The 5,539-nt window shown below is 37.0% G+C and overlaps 1 pseudogene; it reads right to left on the bottom strand.

Annotated features, from left to right (window-relative positions):
* Window positions 1-2,882: 2,882 nt before the first annotated feature.
* LOC106543465 (large ribosomal subunit protein eL30 pseudogene) lies at window positions 2,883-3,499 on the bottom strand (annotated as a pseudogene).
* Window positions 3,500-5,539: the final 2,040 nt, after the last annotated feature.

The raw sequence follows: 5,539 nt of genomic DNA, 5'->3' as shown, positions 1-5,539 counted from the left end.
CAGCAGTGCAATGATTGGCAGATGGTTTCCCACCAGCTGGTAATGTTCCAAAAGGGAATTGGCAGAAAAGCTGGAGGGTTTAACAAATCTCTTTGTTTAACATGCTCCAAACTTCCCAATCGGAACACTACCATCCGGCTGCAAGCAAGAACGGAGGCAATAGACAGGATATCAATCAAAAGTGAGGACAGCATAATCTGCTAGCTGAAGGATGGCTGGACTTTGACTCAATGGCAAGGAAACTCCCTAAATGCACATATTTTGACCTTTAAAATCTCCCTATAACTGAATTGGAGCTGTTGTTTCTCATAATACTATCCCATCTCTGGATGAACCCTTCCATAGGCCAAAAATAAATGTTTTTTAAAATGAAAATGTGACTTCCATACCAAAGAACACTGTTCCATACTAAGCTGAGAGATAGACAGTAGGGCTTCTATTTTATTTCATTTTTTCCCTTCCTTGTAAAACTCCAATGTTCTTCTTACATTGCTGCCACATTAATGCAGGTCTTGCCTCCACAGTATCTAGCTACATATCAGTGCATCTTAAACATGTCTGCAATGGCAAGTGGCCATCAGCAACATAAATTTGGCGATGTGTTTGTTTATAGCTTCCCAAGCTGCTTGACCTCCAGGAAGGAAAGGATATTCTTCCCTTCTTTTATTCTTATTCTGGAATGACAGCAAATATCAAAACAGCCAGCGATTGCTTTGAGGTATATTGAGCTGGAGGTATGTCTGAACTGCAGAGCTTCCCTTATCTTTTTAGCTGTTTCTCCAAACTGCTCCCCAGTTTTATTTTCCACAGCCTGCTCTTTATTTGTAATGACTGTATCAGCGCAGAGATAAAATCCGTCTTTTCAGCTGTCCTATTCCTAGGCTAAATATTTTAGCCTGCAATTCAATGTCCCTCCCAGCCTCAGTCCTTTTATTGTCTGCTGTGGGTCTTTTCTCTTGTAAAATAAACAAAGTGCTAGAAAGCATTTGTAGCTTTTCTTCTGCTGCAAAGTTATGGGGATTCTTTTTCTGTCCTTTGTTATTGGAAGGACAAAATCCATTCGCTGTTGTCTCGTGTCACATTAAAGTTTGGCGGAGTAAATCAACTTGAGCACAAGGGTTGTGATGAAGGATTTCTGATAAGGGCCCCGTCTAGGTCAAGTTGACCCCATGACAATAAAAATGTGTAAGTGCCATAACTGTGATTCTTGAAATTTCCATTGGGTGAATTTTAAGATGGTGACTCTTCTATGTGCATTTACTGGGCCACAGGATAGGATTTTAAATGTATTCAGATTGCTACCCTGAAAACAAAACCTCCACGGATAATAAGCCTAATTGGGCTTTTGAGCGCATGCGCTAAAATAAACCCTCCCCCAAAAATAATTGCAACAGCAACAATAGCCATAAGGTGACCACACTCACCGCCTCCTGCACCTCAAAAATAATAAGACCTCCCCAAAAATAAGGCCAATTACTTATCTCAAGGTGTGTGTGTGTGTGTGTGTCAAAAGAAAATAAGACCCTGTCTTATTTTCAGGGAAACATGGTATGTCTGATGAATATATTTTAGGGATGTCAGCCAGGTAGATAATAGCTACTGTCCAGTGACATATGAGCAGATTTGCATTGCTACTCTGTGAGTTTTCTGTTCTTCCCCGCACTTCTTCTGTACCTCTCACATCTTCTGCAAGTTTCCTAATTTTCTGGAACGGAATTAAAAAGGGGGACTGCAGTCATCTGTTCCGGTAGTATATTATGTGATGGATAAATACCAGAATTACCTCCAAACCATAAGGGATTATCTGCATTTTATATCAGAGGTTTTAGGTGTCCCTTTCTAAAAACCATATGTACCACAGGGTCATCTACAGGTAGTGGTAAAAAAAAAATCACATGGTGGACACAAGGCACAAAGTCCCATTGTTTTCCAACAAAAATTAAATAATATTAAAAGGGGGCAATACCACCATTTTGTTCATTTTTATCTCTACTGTGGACACCCATAATTTTTAAATATAGTGAAAGGCTTTTGTAAAAGGAAGTATGAGTCCAGAGATTTATTGTACTGTTTGTGAGAGATTGTTTTTTTTTGTACCTTTAAGGCAATGTTGGCAACTGCCTGAACAAATCCCTGCAGCCTTTTTTTTTTTTTGGCTAGATTTCAGAGTGCTTTGCAATTGCCTCTTTCCTAAGGCTGAAAGAGAGTGACTGGCCCAAGTCCTCATAGTTTTGTAGCCAAGGCAGGACTAGAACTCATGATCTCCTGCTTTCTAGCCTAGCATCTTAACTAGTACATCAAACTGGATTTTGTGAGTTATGTATGTATAGTATTTTATGTATGTATGTTCTACATGCTCTTTATTCCCTTTTACAGATAGGCCTCAACTTACGGCTACAATTGAACCCAAAATTTCTTTAAGTCATTTGTTAAATGGGTTTTGCCCCATTTTACCTTTCTTGCCACAGTTGTTAATCACTGCAGTTGTTAAATTAATAATATGGTTGTTAAGTGAAACTGGTTTTCCCATTGACTTGCTTGTCAGAAGGTCACAAAATAGAATTATAAGAGCCCAGGATACTGCAATGTCATAAGTGTGGGTCAGGTGCCAAGTGTCTGAATTTTGATCATGTGACCATGAAGATTGTAAGTATGAAAAATGGTCATAAGTAACTTTTTTCAGTGATTTCGGATAGTCACTAAATGAACTGTTGTAAGTAGAGGATTGCCTGTATAGATCACCATGGTTTTGTATATAGTTACAACTTAATCCTATGGGCTTTTATGGGTTTCTATGTCGGTATGCCATTTCAGTTGTGCCATTTCAATTTCATTTCACCTGTCTGTTGGGCTACATTTTATGGCCAGTTATTACCCCAAATTTAAAGTTTATTAATTTGCTTCTCACTGGTTTCTTCTGGCATGCTTCTAATAATGTCAGAGTCACCTGGGTCAATTATAGCAAGTGTACATACTCTGTACTACCCTGTTTCCCTGAAAATAAGATCTCTCCTGATAATAAGCCCAATCGGGTTTTTGAGCGCGTGCACTCAAATAAGCCATCCCCAAAAATATTGCAACACAGCAGCAGCCATGAGGTGACCACACCCACCACCTCCTGCACCTCAAGAATAATAAGACCTTCCCGAAAATAAGGCCAAGCACTTATTTCTGGGGTCAAAATAAAAAAAGACCCTGTCTTATTTTCGGGGAAACACGGTACTTCCCACAAGTTGTTCCCAGTTCAATTTTGTTGCCACTGTATGATGCACCCTAGTTTTGGCCAACATAGCATAGTACTCAATTTCTGATTTTCTCAAAGTAAGACAGTTATTGGCTAGGATAACCAACTTGGCTTTGCCCTGCTAAATCGTTTTCAGAGTTTGTTTGTATCCAAGGTTACATCTAAGTTTGCTTATTGCCACTTTTCATAACCAGTTGAAGTCTAGAGTTTATGGAATCTAAAGACTTTTTCGTCTTCTTGGCGGCCACCATCTTGCTGGCTTATGTCAGGCAGAGAAGTGCCTCCAAAATGGCTGGGCAATGAGGAAAAAGCTTATGGCCAGTTACAAACAGCTTAGCATGAGTGATGACCACAATTTGTTATTTTTTTATTTCACAAAAATCAAATATATTAACGATAAAGAATGAAGTACAGCCCTAAGAGACACACATAACAAAATGTATCTTGTAATTACTAAGTAAATCAGGCACAACAGCTTATTTTCCCCAATATTTGGTCCTAATGTTATGTGACACAAAAATGTTTGAAAAAAACAGAATAATGACACAATTGATTAAACCCTTTTAAGTTACAGTAACACTCATTCTGGGAGTGGCGTTAAGCACATGCTTCTCTTTCCCCATTAAATCAATGAGCCACTTTTTACTTAATTGGTTGCGGGATAAATTTTTCTGTTTGATAAATTGCAAAATATCTCAAACTGCAGTGAGCCTATTCTGAAGATAATTAAAAACAGTTGGACAACTAGTACCACCTTCAGTGTTGCTCATGGGTGCAATTAATTGCTAGTTGGAAAGAGAGGGTAAGCCTGCCTATTGATAATCTAACATAAGACTTCTTTGAAAAGCCACACCTCACTAGATAATGGTATAAAAGTAACGTAATACAGTAACCTTATTTCAGATTTCTTTTGTAGTTATAATCTTATTTTTCCTCTTCAATTTCGATGCAGCTCCCACCAGATTTTGCGGAAGTCCAAGCTCAAGTATTAGTGAAAATTTGGTAAGCATTTTACATTCCCTGATTTAAAAAACTCATACACACAAGTGCAGGAATAGACATAGAGATGCGTGCACAAATACACATAGATATACACAGAAATTTTAAAAAAAATACTTCTAAAGGTTACATATACAGTGGTTATGATTTTAAGGGGAACATAGAGATGGAAAGTTAAAGCCTTGTAAAATGCATGAAAAACATCATATCACAAGAAATTCCAAAAAGCAAAATCATCTGCATTTTAAAAGGCTCATATGTTAGGAAAGGATATGATTGTTTTTTGTTGTGAATATAAATAGTTGTTCAAATAGTAGATCTGCTGGATCGGATTTCTTCTTCTTGTATACAGAGAAATAAACAGTAAATTAACTAATTCCCATATTCCCAAAAAGGCATTTAGTCTACTACCTGGTTATTTGTGGAAAGTAGGCTGCCTAGTGTCTAGCTTAATTTAATAGTCTAATTTAATAATCAGAATTTCTTCAATTTTTTTCCCTAAGTTATTAGAACAGTATGCACAAGAAATAAAAGCCAAAATATGCCTCAGTTTAATAATATACAAAAAAAATTGATACAGTGAAAACAAATCAATGGCATTAAAAAAAAGTATCAAGCAAACAAATACAAGTAAATATAAATCTTCCAAATGTTCCCTTTGAATATAGTCTCCTCTGCTTTTTATGTCTCTGCTCTGTTTTTATTGGAGCAATTTTAGGTTTCTGTTGCATTATATTTAGGATATACAGTATTTCATTTTATTTATTCATTTTTTTATTTGCTATCCTAGTATTTTAGATTAGTGAGCTAAAATGCATTAAATAAAAATTGCCAGGATGCCACTGGATAAGGTCCATAATACATTGAAAAAAATCCATAGTATCTACGCAGATAGTCCTCAACTTATGACCACAGTTGAGCCCAAAATTTATGTTGTTAAGTGAGAAATTGATTAAGTGGCTTTTGCCCCATTTTTCAACTATTTTTGCCACATTTGTTAAGTGAATTATTGCAGTTGTTAAGTGAATCGGATTTCCCCGTTGACTTTGCTTGTCGGAAGATCGCAAAAGATGATCACATGACTCTGGGACCCTGCAACAGTCATAAATTTGAGTGAGTTATTCAGCATCCAAATATAAATCACATGACCATTGGGAAACTACAGAGGTCATAAGTGTGAAAAATGATCATGTCACGTTTTTTCAGTGGCGTAATGCACTGTTGTAAGATGAGGACTATCTGTACACAGTTGTTTCCCCAAAATACCCTTTATATGATATCACAGACTCCAGGATC

The sequence above is a fragment of the Thamnophis sirtalis genome, unplaced genomic scaffold (genome assembly GCF_051295495.1).
Source record: "Thamnophis sirtalis isolate CommonGarterSnake01/CBP01778 unplaced genomic scaffold, rThaSir2_p1.2 scaffold_5, whole genome shotgun sequence".
NCBI classification, from domain to species: domain Eukaryota; kingdom Metazoa; phylum Chordata; class Lepidosauria; order Squamata; family Natricidae; genus Thamnophis; species Thamnophis sirtalis.
Note: the sequence above shows the minus strand (reverse complement) of the source record. Positions and strands in the feature narration are given on the sequence as shown.